Source organism: Agelaius tricolor, unplaced genomic scaffold, assembly GCF_023055355.1.
Source record: "Agelaius tricolor isolate 1412-34295 unplaced genomic scaffold, bAgeTri1.0.p SCAF_1, whole genome shotgun sequence".
NCBI classification, from domain to species: Eukaryota; Metazoa; Chordata; class Aves; order Passeriformes; family Icteridae; genus Agelaius; species Agelaius tricolor.
Genome location: NW_027269261.1, coordinates 68033747 through 68051722, shown reverse-complemented (window position 1 = coordinate 68051722; position 17976 = coordinate 68033747).

The following is a 17976-nucleotide window of genomic DNA, read 5'->3' as shown; positions in this document are numbered from 1 at the left end:
TCAGGAAAACTGCATTTTCTCCTCATCAAACTGTTTAACATAATTCCTAAATGATTATACATAAATGTTGTGGCATTCTCTTTCTCCAGCTGCAAGCCGCTGTATTTCAGAAAGTGTTTAGGTCTGTAGCAAGCACTTATAGAAGAAGTTTACTTTCTTAGAAGTATCACTTATCTAATTGTTTTTCCAAGTATGAAACATAATCATGATCATTGTTTATTTCTGGGTTTGTGTTTTTGTGAAGGCTGCTGTTGGTGGGCCTGAAGGAGGTTCTTCACTTTGAGAGATTTAGAAGATTTGCCCTTCTCTTCTTTTGGCTTTCAGCCTTGATACATTACCTGCTGAAGATACACCCCTGAATCCAGTTTAGCATGCTGCTTTAAAAAGTGAATGTCTGGATGACTGGGGAAGACCAGGGAGGTTGGAATGGGGTGTGATGCTTTCCTACTCTCAGGCTAGTAAAATCCTAACCCTCCAGCAAGTCACTCAGAGCTCTTATCTACATGAGGGCTCTTCAGTACCTGATGTGAAATATGTAAGATGTGCTCAGCCTAACTCTCAGGGGAAATGTGTTTCTCTGAGAAACACATGCTCCTTCTCACTCCCTCACTCAAGACAGATGGGCAGGGGGGTGGAAGGTTTTACTTCCAGCTGTGATTTCTGTTTGGGAATCTGATGGGTGGGTCATCTTTCTTCTTGGGCTGCCAGGGGGCTGATTGCTCACATGCACACCCCCACAGAGGAGCAGCACCTTTATGAAATAAGCTGAAGCACCTCAAGGTAACTGGTGCTGAGCACAGCCTGTTGGAAGCAGAACACAGGTACACTGATGCACAATATGGACTTATATCTGTTGTTTTCTTTCAAATACCTCCTTGATGGAGAACAGAAATTGTAATTTCACAAACATTAAAACCACAGTGTTCATTCAAATAGGTAAATGCAGGCACAAATATCAATCCTAGTGGCACAGACTTCTTAGCTTTGCACCATGTATAAACACAGTTTCTTACATTTGCAAGTAATATTGAATCCCATGTGCTCCAGTTCCACTACTATAATCACTACTATATACCTGGATAGAATGCCAGTGCTGATATTGTAGGGGAGGTTCAGGTCTGTTAAGCTGTCAATCAGTAAGTGATTTTCTCATCAGTCCTGGGCGCTGCTGGAAAGAGCCAGATCAATGGGTTTGTTCCATTTCAATTTTCTTTTGTTTTGTACTTTCTCTTTCAAATCTTTTAATGGCTTGTTGGAAGTTAAACTATAAACTTGTCCATCTAAAAGGTGTATTATAACAATGCAGTCCTGGCTGAAATAACCATCTTCAGTTTGATTGTGCTGGGAGAGCAGCATACGTGTACACACACATGCACATATATGGATGACTACAATCTCATCCATAATACTGGTTTTACAATTGCTGTGATGGGAATAACAAAAACTCCAATGTCCCTCTAGACCTTTAAATGAGGAGAATGCAACAATGTGGTGTTTTCCTTCCCTATCTCCACCCTTGCTTGCAAATGTGATTTGTCCTCAGCAGTGAAACACTTACCACTTTCTGTCTGCGTGGAAGAAATTTAAAGCTCTGGAAGTTTCAGGGTTTTTTATTTCACAAGCATGAACATCTGAGGGAAGTACCTTACCTTCCCACATAACTAGGTTTGGCTAAATTAATTTCTTCTTCCTCTCTCCAGCTTAGCTGCTTGGGTTTCTGTCCTTTCTCCAGCACTGACATCGATATTTTTACCCTGAAACCCAAGCTCTTGTGGTTGAATGATCATTAGTCTTTTGTTTGTATATACATTAATTTGTGATTCTCTTGAGAATTTTCTCATGCTCATAATTTTGGTCTCTCTCACTAGAGGGCTTTCAGCTATGCATTGCAAGGAAACAGTATTACCTCAGACTAAAAGAACTGGGGTTTACAAAGCTCCCAGGCCACTAGATGCTCCCTTAGCAAAACTGAATTAAACAAAATTGTATTTCATAGGGTCAATGTTTGTTAGCTCAAGGCCTGGTCATTACACAGTATAGGAACAGACACTCGTTCTTACAGCTCTGGGCAGAAAAGAGGATTTTGTTAACTGAACCACCTTGGAAAAGGATATGTTGACTGTGTTTCTACATATTTTCTTCACTGCAGTATCCGTGCCCTGGCGCTGCCCACCTGGTGAACCTGATTATCTCACAATCAAAGCTGGCTGACAGCACAGAGCAGTTCCTGGGGCTGCTGTGCATGTGAGTGGTGATGCACAAGCAGAAAGTGCTCTGATGCAGGACATGGTGATAGTCCTGGAAGAGCCTGGGGAACACTTGGGTCCTCTCATGAGAATGCTGCGAGCTCACGAGGCTGGTGGCAATGCTTGTGGGGGGTTTTTCTCCTGTAGGTACAGCACTAGAGGAAACTGGGAGAACACAGTATTATAGAGGCAGGTTGTTTACTTTCAACCCATTTATGGTTTGCTTCTCTGAGCTGCTCTGCTAAACACTGGTTTTACCAGTGTGGTCAAACCACCTTGAAACACTGCTGTAAAAGTCAAAAACTCTGTTGCATGTTTAAAACTTAACCCCCCTGTCCCTGCACTCAGGTTGTGCCATTGCTGCAGCTAAGGGAGAGAGCAGGAGTAGGACTGAGGCCAGTGTGCTCTGGGGCACCCTGGCTGCCTGGTTGACAGCCCAAAAGCTGCCCATAGCTGGGCTGCCTGTGTGTGTCTGAGAGCACCTGGAGGCACCTGGCAGGGTGCAAGGGGGTTTTGACACAGGTAGTCCCACCAGTGCTGGGGATGACTTCAGCTGTGCATGGGACCAGGCTTACCCAGGCAGAATCCTTGGGATGAAAGAAAAACTTACTTCTAGTTTTGTTTTGTTTTGTTTTGTTTTAGTTAGAGAGCACTTTGGAAAGCTGACACTCATTTACTCACCCTGAGTTGTCTCTTTGAGCTCCTGGCACTCTGCTGGGGACAAGCACATCCAGTGAATGCATGTTGCTTTGCAGAAGGGATTGCTGCCCACCAGGGTGTGCTGGGGGACACCTGAGGGAAAAGAGGGGCTCCAGAAACTTCTGCAGACATTACTGCCACAGGTAATATTCCCTTCCTCATGAAATTAAAAGCAGATAGATGTATAAATGGGGTGTAATATATTAATTGCAGTTTTTCATAGCAAACAGGCACTTCCAACCTCTTGTGCTAATGATGAATTGTGAGTGAGTGTCTTCAATTTACAGGGCAAGCTTTGGCTGTGTGGATATGGCTGGGATTAATGAAAAAGCATTGGCACTCCAGAGGTTGGTCAGCTGCAATACACACATCCTGGGGCTCAAAAGTAGCTGGGCTTTGATCCAGAAGCTTATATCTATCTCCCTGTGAAAAACAGAATGAGGACACTCTAATGGAGGAGACTTTAGTCTGCTTCAGACTTCTTCATTTTCAGCTAAATCAGAGGCACAGTTTGAAATGCCAAAGTAAGTAAAACTTCATAGTTACTGCTATCTTTAAAATTCTCTTCTCATATCTTTGTAGAGATAGGGAATGTTTCCTGTCACCTCCATGCAGACAGCTTTTATGTTGGGGAAAAAAGTTAAAGAAGCAGTAAAAATAATCCTCTGTTGGGATCTGCATACAACAGAGTTTGTGACTACAGTTTAAACTTTTATTTTTTTCTGTTTACATAAGTAAAAGGAGAACTGTGACAAGCTCTTTAAAGCTTGAATATTGTATGCTCCTGGGATTGTGTAATGAAGTTGTAAGCTTTTCTCCAAGCTCAGTATTATTCCATAAAGACTATGGATGGCATTCTTGTTCCTGAGGGGAGAAGCTGTGATAATCTATTACATTTTCTCATTTTGAAGAGAGAATAGTGAATCAATTCTGTTACATCTTTGGATCAGTTTGAAAGCTGGTCAATGGTAATGGCTCTTTCCTTGCAGTTATGTGCCCAAGCACATTATAATGTCAAATAACAGGCAGTGGACTTCAAAGATGTTCTTCTAGATTTAAGAAGTATAGAAGTGTATAAGAAGTGGATTTTGTTTATTAAATTTAATACCAATAAATCAGTAGCTCCCCATCCAGTATCATATGTCACCCTTGGTTTATGCTTAAAGATCTCTATACATAATTTGATTGCTGCCTTTATGAGGTGTGAAAACCTACTTTTGAATTCAACACTTGTAGATGTTAAAGGTTCAGCCTTGTCAATACACGAGTCACCATTGCAGTCCCTGTTTAGCAGATAAGATAATCACAGTCTCCATGTGGCCATAGGCATAGGTAAATTCAACAGCTCAGTGAGAGCCTGGTGGATTCAGAGCTCACCAGGGCAACTTGGATTTCAGCCTTACCCCCAAATAAACCCTACAGTGTTTAGTAGACTAGCATAAAAGGGAGGAAATAAGTATATTCCAGCTCTAATGAGAGAGCTGAGATCAACATCCGCCATGCCAAATTTAAAGGTTTGAAACATCTAAATATTGGCATGATACAGGCAAGTTGCTACTTGCTTGTCACTCCTTTTTTGGGGAATAATTTTACTCTGAGCATCCCTAGAAACTGGAAACTAGATAGCATAATGGCTTTTCCAAGGTATAGGTTTATGGTTATCATTAAGCTACTCAGCAGTGTTGAATGCTGGGCAATTCTGCCTCAGCAGAACTGGGGTAGTTAGGATTTTTTTTTTTTCTGGAATAAATTTAGGAATTGAGACTTAAACCAACTGTTTATATACAAAGAAGCAGAAGGTAATTTTTGCAAATGCTCATCTCAACTTCCCATCTTCCAGAAATACGTGCAGCAGTGTAATGCACGTGGACTCAGCCTCAAAAATGAGGCTACTCATGTCTCAGCAATGAGCTGTATTCCTGCAGAACACACTGTCAGGCATTCAGAGCCACTCTGCCAGACTGTCCTGAGGGAAGGAAACAAAACATAATGGGACAGAGCTAGAACAACCATGCTGACAAACTTTTCATCTTTTTAAATATGTTGGGTTCCAGGATATTCACCCATCATAGGTGCCTGAGTTAACAGACCTTCAAGCCTTCACATTCAGGGGTTAAATCCTCAGAGCAGATTGCTAAAACATGTTCTTCATTTGGCCTTAATTGTGCAGGAAGGTCAATGTAATCATAGTTACTATTTACACATCTCCTGGCATCTGCTCAAATCTATCTTTTTTGCTACTTCCTGGAAGAAGTTAAAGTATTTTAATTTCTTGATAGGGTGATGTTGTGTTAGTACATTTAGTAAGAATGGATGTTCAGGTTGCTGCCAGTACTGTTTTGGATACGTGTATTACTGAAGCATCCCTTACTGTAAGTACCATTTACCCTCCCATCCCAAAAATGGGTAGGCTACTTCCAGAAGTACCACTCTACAATTGCACTCCTATGAAAAGCATGAAACTGAACCAAATACTTCTTTTGCAGTTACTGTTTTCCAGCCCCTAAGAGGAGGATGAGATTTACATTTGACCTCTTCCCCTTTCTTTGGCTAGAAAAACGGTATGATCTATTCAGCATTATAAACCCCAAAGTCCCATTGCACTAAGAAATATTAAATCCATCCAATAAATTATCATTAGGATAAATGAACGCAGTTTAAGCAGATCTTGGAAGACTATTCAGGATTCTCCCAGAGAGCTAATTTCAAAGGAGTTCTGCCCTTCCACTGATAGTCCCATCTATTTCTACAAGGTGGTCAATTTCAAGTGTAACTGTAAAAGTATGTACCTATCCATAAAAACATTCCTTTCCCTCTACAAGGAAAGATCGTATGCTGGCACAGATTTTCAGCTCTCAAATAATGAGATTACAGAACATCTAGAAATCATGTCATATTTATGTGCATGCCTCCCTTCCACTCGAGAGGCAGGCCAGGTCGGCAGCATCTGGAGGGCTGGTGGATTTGTATGCAGTTAAAAAAGACAGCAAGACAGCAACCTGGAAATGAGGTGCAGCTGCACAGATATTCCCAGGTAGCCACTACCCCTATACCCACATCTTGCATATAATACTGCATTATATTTGCCCTTGTACAGATCCTTGTATGACAAATGTGTCCAATTCTTGACTGAGAGAACAGAAAAAGGAATGATCCCAGAACTGTAGGGAAATGGAAAATAAGTGTACAGTCTTCAGCACCAGAACTAGGATGGTTCACAGGTTTTTTTGGGTTTTGTTTTTTGATCTTTTTAAAACATCCAAAGCATATTTTTCCTTGACAATAGAAATTATAAAAGCAGTACTCACCCCTAATTCAAGTTTACTTCTAGATTCAACGTTTACTTAAAGGTTGGAAAGAATTTTTAAAAAGAAAAGAAAAGATTTTTCAAATTATATATTTGATTATTCTGCATAGTTTTAGCTTTTGGAAGTGCTCAAAATGGTTTCAGTTGATACTAAGTGACATATTTTGGGAATAAGATCTGAAAACTTAATCTTATTCTAACTCTGAATGACCTACTTTACAGCTGGAACCAGGATTAAAAAAAAAAGTTAAAAATCTGGAAACAGTTGACAAGTTTAAGAGCTTAAGCGAGGACTATGAGAGTGGATAAGTCGAGCATGTCATGGTACCAACAATGAGAAATGTGGAGCAGTTTTGCTGTGTGCAGAGAACTGAAATCTGTAACTTGTTGCATGTCTAAACAGTCCACATGAAAAAGCAATTGACAGGTTTGCTGAGATAGCAGAAAGCCTAAAAAAAATTGGCTCCAAAGCAGGAAGAAGCTGCAAAGCATTTTTGATTTTACAAAGAAAAATGAAAGAAAACTGAGAACTTTTTGAAACACAGAATTCTGGGCTCTGTTCTTTAACGGAGAATTATCAACAGAGATACTGGAAAGCTGTATTTGCAACATGTGGAGTGTTATGCAAATTATTATCAGGCAGAAATCATCTCATAAGGAACACATGCATTCATACGTGAAACACTTTCACAGCAGTTATCCTTTTCCTCTCAAGAACAAACACTATAACAACAAAAAGAAACAAAATTGTGAAGATCATCAGTTGGCCTAAAAAGTAAAGCTCCCATTTTATGGCTACCATTTTATTTCATAAAAGCAAACTTCCTCCTGCTAACACAGATGAACTGGTGGAGAATTGTATAACTTCTCCACTAAGTCTCTTATTCCAAGCTCAGTGAGTGAACTTGATCAAGGATGTGCTGCTTCAGTAGTGCCACAGCACGGCTATCAGAGCAGATGTATTTGTGTGTGTAGATACAGACACATACAAATAGAGCTATATGAAGCTACAGAAAACTTGGTGTCTTCCAAAAATGTACAAATCCTCCTTTCCCATGCAAGGCTGCAGAAGGTAATATACACCACGTGCTAAGTTACCAGGCTATAAAAAAGGATATTGTGGGCTTTTGGCACAGATCAACAGAGAGCCTCAGGTAGATTGGTAAAGCACTGAATGCCAAAGGTTTAGAAAATCAAAACCTCCAGCCAACAGAGAAAAAAAAAGAAGGAAAGGAGTGTTTTTTAGGATTGTGCCAGGACCTTAGGATTTGCTAACATAAATTGATTTTGAAGAGGGAAAAAACCATTTTCCAAATAGAGGGAAAAGTTATATGTAGGTATTTTGAAAGCCTTGACTTATTTGCCAAGCCTGGAATAAGAAGGCAACCCACCAGTAATGGAAAGAATAGTGTTGTCCATAGATATCCATATGAAGTGCTAGCATAAAATCACACATAGATCATTCTTTCTTAAAGCAGAGGGTATATTTTTCTCTAGGCTGAAGAGCATTTCTTCAGTACCTACCTAGATCAAGTTTGTGTGTAAAACAGACTAAAGATGAGCTTGAGGTGTTCTTCACAATGAACACACATTTGCATCCTTACAGCCTTGTTTCAGTACAACAAGAAAATATTATCTGCACATGCAAGCTGTTGTAGGCACTGAGTATTTTCTGGGAAAAAACAGTTCCATGAGAGCATCTCAAATGATATTTGCATCCAAATACAGTCTTGTGTTAAGAAGGATCTTTTTTGCTAGAAAAAAGAGCAAGTTATTGCACATTCCACTAAACAAGAGCATCGATGATGGATTGATAAGATAATTAAAGCTTTTATCCAGGCCTTCAAAACCCTGACCTACTGTAGCCTACAGCGAAACAGTGAGCACAAAGATTCTCACTGAATCCAAGATCAAGCAGTCTCAGACACCCATAGGATTTTCACATGGAAGAAAAAGTCTTTGTAGAATAATCCTGATCTAATACACAGAGGCCAGAAGTGACACCTAGAACAAAATGCATCTGATGGAGCTGAATTAGTGCCCAATGCACGGGGGGAGGGAGCCAAAGGCACTCAACTCATGTATGTGGCAGAGTATTCTTTGCCCCTTGACAGTTCTGAACAATGCAGCTTCACTGTCTTCTGTGGAAAACAACATACCCACACTCTGCTACCAAAGTGAAGACCTGTGTATTTGAGGGTAGTAAATAGCTATTTAGTGAGCAGATGTATCAATATTTTTTTTGTTTGTTTTCTGAACAGTCTGTAGCAATAGAATGGTTTCAACAGGCCTGATGTCAGTATGGCTGGGTTTATAGGCATCAGCTGAGAATTTTCCATAATGACTGTCATTCAATGCACTTTTACCACAACTTCCCACATGAGGTATTTCCTCATCATGTCTGTCTGACCTTTTAAAAGATGTGTCTGCAGTTTCTGTATTACATAGACACTTAATTTTGAATTATTTGTCCCTTTTCCATGGATAGTTAGAAATACTGTGATCAGTTAATGCAGAACATCCTGTATGTTAAAGTAATACATATGCCCTTAGGGTGAATTCAACCTGAGCATCAGATTGGTAAGATAATTGGCAGATTATTTAATTGAATTGTTCCTCTGTCTTAATACTACATGAGGTTTATAATTTTCTGGGTTTTTTTTTTTTTTCAAAAAGTGTTTTCTTGACCACGGCCATTCCTAGGACGAAAAATGAAAATGGGATTATTGAGTTTATCAATAGAGCTTCTACAACAATTTTCAGAAACTGATTTTTAAAAGTGTCTGTTTAAGCTTGTTAAGACTTATCTTTCTGATTTCAAACATGAACTGAAGGATCCTACCAGCTGTGCAATGGAGAGCCAACAGAGATGTGCAGCTACAGCACTGCATGGGGACAGTGTTTTTTCAGCTAAATGCAGGTCACCCATGCCCACACGGTTCTGCATCAAACAAGTCCTGTCCTTCAGCAGAACTTAATTCAGGGGAACATTTTCCAGTATGATTATGCTGCACCTAGCTCCAAAGACAGCTCAGGAATTCCTCATCCTCATTCTAAGATGAGATACTGATGTGCCCAAAATTTTTTTCTTGAACTTAAGACTCTTCAAGAATTCCAGGTTTCCAGTCCTATCCCTTCTCAACGTCTAGTTTTTTACTTTTTTAAAATCCAAAACTTGAGTACCTACTTTCAGAGGGTCCAAAATAAGGAAATTGAAGTGAAAAGAGGCATCTCTTTGTGTCTCCCCAGGGTAGCTGAAGAAATATTTCAAAAACAAACATCAGCTTTTATTAAGGCCTCCTTTAAGAAACTCTGTTCAGTAGGCTTCCATTGGAATTGCCTGACTTGTATCACAGAAAAGTTGGGAACAACACTTCAGAATCTGCATTCCTCTGGGCAATCAAAATTGAGGTACAGTCATGCTAAAATTCACAACACTTAGATCCAGTTTACCCATGTAACCCTCAGCTACCCCAGGCAGAGCACAATTTCTTGGCTGCTGAGCAGAAAGGAGAAGTTTACCTGAAATAAATATACATAGTTTAAAAAGGAAAGTCTTAATGTTTTTTTGAAGAGTTTCATAGGGAATTATTTCACTAGAGCATTTCAAAGGATGGATCCAAAGCACACAAATAGATTGCCATACCACTTTAGCTCTTTTGGTCTGCTATTTTAATATGAGTTTTCCAGAAGACTTTGGGTCTTGGAGAGAAAAGTTCTGTTTGCCTGTACCAGGCCTTTTAAAATCTCCAAAATGCATTCCTACTCCTCTGTATAATGACAGTGGGACAGTGGGCTAGAAGTGCTGGGGGTTTGTTTGTTTGTTTGTTTGTTTGTTTAAGATGAGGGTGAGGTTAATAAGAACTGATTTATTTCTCAGTATGCTTTCTCAGTTTTCGAGCATCCTGGTATTAAAGGAAAAGGTCAGCATGAATGTATATGTTGCTAATATTTTTTACCCTGTGCTATATACATGAATGTATATATTGCTAATACTTTTTACCCTGACATTTTTTTCAATGTCTGTTGTGTCATGTGTGCAGCTATTTTCCCTGGATTTTTATCTATTTTCTGCTTCAGATCATAAAAAGGACGCTCAGTGGTGGTATGAAAACTTAAGAGCTGGGATGGAAGGGAAAATAAAACAGTAAAAGAATGTCTTCAATTTGCACTGGCTTAGTGCTTACTAACTGTTGCCTCTGATTTTATCAGTAAGAGGAAGCAATAGAGGTCAGCTCAGAAGGGCTCATTCAGAAGTACACAAAGTGCCAACTCATCCCAAGTTCTACAAAGAAACAATTTAAAGAAGGGACTTTACATTGATAAGTAAATAGTTCTGCATAGTCTTCACGACTATTACATTTGGATTTTATGATGAATCAGGAAAAACTGAGCAGTAAAAGTAGGGATAGGGAAAAAAACCCATAAAAGCAGCTGCAAGAAGCCTAGGACAATAAACATTTGAAGGACATGTCCAAGTATCTTTGGCACTCACACACTGAACACCCCACCCCTTACAGAACTCACCAAGCTGAGAAACTCCAAAAGAATTTACAAACAAACCCTCCATCCACAACAAAACTTCAGGCAGAAGTGAAACAGTAAACAGGACTACACATAGTAGCAGAACCACAAGTTTGTGTTTTTAACAGTTCTTCAGCTCCTCACAGGTGATGTGCAGCACCATTTTCCTGACTTACCACCTGGAGAACTGACAAAATGAAAAAGAGCTTAAATAGTGAAAAGATCAAACAAGACAAATTATTTTGCAGTAGACCTTTTTTCTTTTTTTTTTTTTTATGAAGTAGGTAAGGTTTTACCCTGATAAAGTAGTCATATTTTTATCATAGATTTGACAATGTGTCCTTGCTAGAGCAGCAGCCTAGGAACTCAGTGGGAGTTAAACAACAAATGTTCAAGTCTACTTTAAAGTGGAAATAATAAATTGGAAAGGAGAAAATCCTTTTAAAAATCAGGTAGTATTTTCCAGTAGTATTATTGAGAAGGACTCATTTACTCACTATTTGAACATTAATATTGAAAAGACTGGCCACCTTCAGTATGGAATACTTCCATAACACTTTTAAACTGATGTAATTTGCACCCTGGGGAGTGAGCCCTGTGTGTAACAAGGAGAAGGAACACCAAAGAGAAACTATTAAGGTTTTCTTTCAGTACTGGTACCACATTAGGTAACCTTTGCCTCTTCCCATTTACCATCCACACTACAGTGGTGGCAGCCTTTAAGAGAATGAGTGCACAGAACCTTTTTGCTGGGTCCTTCCAAGTCCCGGAACAATTCTCCAAAGCAGCTTATTGTGTCACCTTTGACTGCGTTACTGGCACAGGCTGAGGAAGTGTAAGGGCAAGAAAAAGAGCAGAAATAAAGAAAACAGTGCTTGAGCTGACATTATGGAGATGAATGCACTCATCCAGTGCTCTCAGTCTCTGGGACTGGGGTCTTATTCCAGCAGGGTGAGATGGGGATACTCTGAACACATTTTAGCCTTGAGAAATACACTTCAAATTCCTTAAACAGGGCAACAGTGATTTTAATGACCATTCAGGAGTTCAGGAAAAAGACTGCAGGATTTTACCACATGTTTTCTGAGCTTCTTTTCAAAGAAATCAGAAGCATGTTAGTTAAGTGCTTGGTAATGAGGCTTTTGGCTCTGTTCTTTTGCTGAACAGTTTCTCTAGGGCCTTGCCCATCTTTTATATTAGCTGTGTTTAGATTAACAAAGAACTATCACATGCAGGCAGCCCTTGTTTACGGCATTTCATTGCAAAGGAGCAGAGCTGACTGAGGTCATTCCTCCTCTGTTTGTCCTGGAGGGCAATGTCCCCACCAGGGCGAGAGCCTCCCATATAACTTCCTGCACAGGGAGGAGGGAAGAGGTGGAGCTCCTGATTCCTCTCTTGCTGGCTCCCACCCCCTCAGAGGCTGCAGTTCATGCTTCCCAGAAATGACTCCAGGTTCTGGCTGGGCACAGAGAACTGCTCATGTCCACAGGCTCAAACAGCACAAGGACTACACACAGAACTAAGCTGCTCTCTGCCCCACAAAGAGAAGTGATCCACCAAAAGAAAGGGAACAGAGGAGTGTGCCCTCCCCAGTCTGTGACATCTGAAACTGCAAACACCTTTACCCAAAGGCCCTTCTTGCAGGGTTCTGCGCTCCCGGTAGCCAGGAAATCCCATGGTTGGGCTTGCACAGGCAGGACTCACTTGTTTTTAAGCAAGCAGAGATGAGATTGCTGCGGGGGAGAAGGAGGCAACCCTGGTGAAGGGAGATCTCCAGGACTAAAAGCAAAAGTCCCATTGTTGCACCCTCTGATAAGACCAGCAACAGCAAGATTTCCTTTCTATTTCCTTTCTATCCCGTATAACTCAGCCTTAACTGAATTAACTGTTTCAGTCTTAACATTAGAGTTCAATGCCTGCTGCTGGAACTCATTCAGCCAGCACTGCTACACTTACACACAAGCTCAGCCTACCTGAGACCTAATATTAAATTAAACCCGAGCTGAACTCTGTCCTGGCAAGGCTGTTGCTGAAATCCGAGTGAGGTCGTTTCAAGCCAGTTTCAAGGCAGCGTGTTGGAAAAGACGCGCCTTTGTTTGCGGTCTGTCTCAGTGCTTGTCCCTGCAGGAGCTGCCCCCACCATCCATCAAGGTTTGGATCACTCTGGGCTTCAAAGAGCCCAAGCAGCCGTGGTATCGTGCCCTGCTGCTCCCCTGTGGCGTGCCCAGGCCTGCTCAGCACACGCCGACAATGAGCCCGGTGGGGACATGCCAAGGCCTGCGCTGCAGCTCTCCTCGCCCGCCTTCGGGAGACAACTTGGCCATCCGAGCAAAGAAAACAAACAGCAAACTCCTACCAAAGTGGATTTGTAACAGCACTGGAAATACTTTTGGTGTTTAAAATAGAAATTTGTAAAGGAATTTTTCATGTCATCGTGTAGAGGAAGCTTGATAGGCAAATATGTAAAATATGTAATAGGTAATCATTGTTGCTGTCGCATAAAGGCTTAACTCATGCTCCAAAATTTCAGTTCATCAATTTAGAAACTACAATATGTCAGGCTCTCCATAGTAACTTTCATTTGGAGGTATTAATTTGCAGAAATGCTGTTCATCTGCCTCTCAACACCAAATCCCAAGCAGCTCTTCCATTTAGGAATTAAAACAACTCATAATTTGAATTTACCTCATGTTTTAAGCCTCAAGGCCCATCCATCTGAGAACAGGAAATACTAGTAAGGTAAACAGAACAGACAACACTTTTGTCAGACTTTACAGATACCAGGGGTTGGATTTTTCCTTTCTGCAAGCCTATTTCCCTGTAATACAACAAACATAGCTTTAGGCAGAGGCATGTAGAATGGTTTCCAAACTAAATAAGTTTCAGAGGTTATGTGAGCCTTAGAAATGTCTCTCAAATGCAGTCTAGGCTAAGCAACATCTGCCTGTGAAAAGCAAACAAGAGAAAGTATAAATTAGGCTGAACAGAGACCTGGATTACCCCCCTTGGACTGCTTCTGAAAGATGAGCAAGTGCAAGTGCAAGTGCACTTCCCTTGGGACTGCAGAGAAGCACAGCCTTGCTGGGGTGCTTCTTCATCCCATAAGTCAAGCACAAGTCCTTACTTCTGCAAAATACCAAGCTCTGACTGTTTTATTTTTGCTCTGTGTGTGCATGGTGTCATGGACTCCTGCTGGTTGTGGATAGAGAGATTGAGCATCTGTGTATTATTCCCATGTTGCTAAGGGTTTAGACCAACACTTGGTTTGAGGAAAATCTACCATCTTTAGTGGTTTTAATGTTTCTCTCAGGTGGATGAAACATGTAAAATTCTGCAGGGCAATTCTAGAAACATTCTGCTTTTTTCTTTAGAAAAAAAAAAATAAAAAGGGAGATTTAGAAAAAAAAATAAAAAGGGAGACAAAAGGCTTTTTAATGTTCAGGTGCATAGCACAATTTTTTGGACTGGTAACATATGTATCTGCAGTTACAGAAGCACTGGCTATTCATGGATTCCTTTCGTGTTATCCCTCACTGAACAGGGAATGAAAAAACACTGCCAAAAATAGCAGGGGAAGGGGACGAAGGAGGGAAGGGAAACAACACAAAAGCCCTGCACAGTAAGTAGGGAGACATGGCCCTTTCACTCACATAATGAAAAGGTTAACATGAAGACTGTTAGCACAGAAAGGTTCCATTTAAAAATCCATGGTGTTTAAGTATTGTTCTTCCAATCTGAGCTGTCAGAAATCTCCCTCATAATTACATTCTCCACAGAAAGGTACTAAGCAGAAACTTTAGAAGAATGTTGCTATTGTGTTTGAAAACCTTCCTGACCAAATGAGGTCTCAGTCAGCCACACAACAGCATGGCTTTCTGACTCATAACCCTTCTCTGATCATAACTAACTCTGATCTTCCCTCCACTCCAAGCCCAAATGTCAATTTGTCTGTCTTCAATTGCTCACCAGCCTGAAAAAGACTGCTTTTAAAATACTGAGTCAATTTTGTTATAGGCTTAATACAGCAGCACGATACAATATGCAATGATACAGCTTATTTTCCTCCACTAGCCAAGTCTCTGGGGCATTTTATGGAATCAAATATTGCTAAAAGAGCATCACATAAAGAAAGTTTTAAAAATAGATTTAAAAAACAAAGAACAATTCAGCATATGCATTACCCATGTGGAGATGGTTTGGCAAATGTAACATGGAATTGCTTAAAGCTTGCCTACAACTTTTTTCTTTTCTTTCCTTTTTGGGGGGCTTTTTTTTTGGTTTGTTTTTGGTTTTTGTTTTTGTTTTTTTTTTTTAGTTGGTTGATTGGTTAGGTTTTTTTGGCTATTTCTACTTATGGCAACATGACCGCAGAAAACATTAGCCTAGACTGTTGTTAATACAAGTTTGCAATCTAGGAAGTTATTCTTTATTTCTGCCTGCTGGTATCCAGCTTGAATAGCTTGTTTTGCCAGGTCATCTGTCTAAAATGAATGCCATTTCAAAGATGTGGTATTTTCTAAGGTAAGATGGAAAGAATTGAACACTTCACTAAATTTACTGTTGAGCGTGGTATATAACATATTTTAAAAATAAGATCATATTATTCCCTGTTGTATGTACTCCTACAGAGATGATAGGACTAAACAAAATTACACCAGTGAGACAAAAAAAGAGATAAAGATTTTGAAGGTTTCTTTTTTCTAGCAAAAAGTAGCAAACTTGTCGCTTCAAAGACAACATTTTCAAATGGCTGCATCCATTGACATTTTTTAGTTAGCCAAAGAAACATTTTCAAAAGTGAAAACTTTTCTCATTAAAAAAGTTATTAACAGAGACCTGGCTAAATCAAGACATAGCCATAGAGGGGGAAGAGAGTGCAGCTACCCTCTTGCCATGGGATGGGGAACAAAGAAAATATTTGGTGGTGCTGAGGAAACAAGGGTGATGGCTGCACTTCACCAAATCCCCCCCTCTGCAAATACATCATTCATGCTAGTGCTGCAGCCATACCCAAGAACAGATGTTTACATTTGCATTTACAACTCTATTTGTTGAAATCAACTTTCAAACATTTGGAGTGAATTATAATATGACCAAATATAGTCATGCATTAGTCTCCATGTTCTATGTCTTCACCTCACAAGTAGATAATTATTACAAATTACTCTTTAAAAAAAAATCCCATGGTTGATAACTATATTGATAATAGGTACTTCTTCTGCTGCTGTTTTCTGGATATTATCTCACAGGCTGTATGTTTGCAACATCTATTAACCATAAATAATAACCCTCTCTAATATGGTTCTATTTACAATTTCTAAATCACATTGAAAACCTGGCTAAGCACAGCCACATCAGCCATCTTCAATCACTAGCATAGATATATGTACAGAAGTGAGAAATTCTATGCTCTGAGCAAAAGAAATTCTGAATTCCCTTTCAGATTTTTTTTCCTCCCCACACACAAACTCATGTTCCCAAAATGCAACTCATTGAAAGAATGGGAAGCTGCAAGCACATTAATTGTATTTTCTGTGGGGTTTGCAAATACATAAAAGCAAACCATGTTATAAATTCAACTTTTTTTTTGGCCACAATTACAAGTTCATTTTGAAGAAGATTTGCTAAAAAGGAAGGACTTGTGTCTGAATCCATGGTTCAATCATGAAAAGGAAAATTCAGCAATTCTTTCTCAAGACTGTTAAGATCACAAAAAGCATCTGTGAAGTTCTAGGTACTCTAAGGGGGCATATATGATTCACTGAAAGATTAAATAAGTTAATTTCCACAGCAACCATCCAATCCCCTGCCCAAACATTCTTCCCCAATACTCACAGAGGTCAGGCATAGACCATGACCCTTTTACAGCACACAGGTTGCAGAGGGAATGTTCAAAATATTAGATGAAGCACCTTTCCTCTTGGAGTGGGTTGTATTTTTTTGGTTGGTTTCATTTGGGGTTTTTTTGAGGGGGAGCTATGTGTTTGGTTTTGTTTGTTTTGTGTGTGTGTTTTTGGGTTTCTTGGTCTGCTTCTCTGGGTTCTTTTTCAGAAAAAGTGAGCTGAGAAGTAGCATAAGACAAGAGGAAGGCAAACAGACCATTTGGCCAGAGCATGGTCCTACAGCATTTGCATCTTACCATCTCTCCATTCAAATGAAACAAAGAAGCAACCCTTCATCCCATGGGTATGTCTGAAGAGGTTCTCAGTCTAACAGAAACATGTCATAGTCCACTGCCAGCAACAGTCTAATCCATATAAAACCGCCCACTGTTTTGTCCTCTTAAATACCATATTTCAGTCCACAAGTTCTACTCTCATAATTAGTCTTCATTTCCAACAGAACCAGCAATTAATCCACAAATTATTTAAAACTGACAGCATCTTAAATGACAAAGAATTGCTGTCCTTTTCTAAACTTCAGACAAAAGGGTAACAAACACTTGAAGCAGGAAATGAAATACTAATTTTTGTAGAACTGAATTGTAAGTATTCTCTGTAGTCATATATAGGAAAAAGTTAGCATAATACTTAAGTCACTGGGAAAATGTACTTTTAAAAGATCATGCAAATAGCAGGGAATCACCTATCAGCTACACCAAAGTGCAGTAAAATTTTAAATGTGATTTTCCAATAGAGTATGACAAACCCTAATGGGAGTCTTATGGGTACTTTCCTGGAAGAAAGAACATAGCAACATGGGCGTTGAAAAACCTTTTTATATCTCTCCCTACATGTTTAAGAATCTAACCCTTATTAAGTTTACCTAAGCACCCAAATTAAATGCTAAGAAAGATCAAAGACTAAAAAACACCAGAAACCAAAGCATATACTAAAAAGGCATTAAGAAAATAAAACTTTCTTCCTCACACAATATTGAAAAACATCTGTAAGACAACTCAGTCATTGGTCACAGCCAGCATGGCTTCATGGCAGCAAAGTGCTGCTTATCAAACCTGATTCCTTTTCACAACAAGGTAACCCATCTGGCTGATCAAGGGAATCCAGTTGATGTAATCGTTTTTAATTTCAGTAAAGCTTTCAATACTTTCTTTCACAGTATCCATCTGGACAAAATGTGAGGCACACAGCTGGATAAACACATCATGCCATGGGTGAGCAACTGGCTCACCAGTCAGGCACAAAGGGTTACAGGGAATGAGGTGACATTGGACTGGTGACCTGTCACTGATGGGTTTCC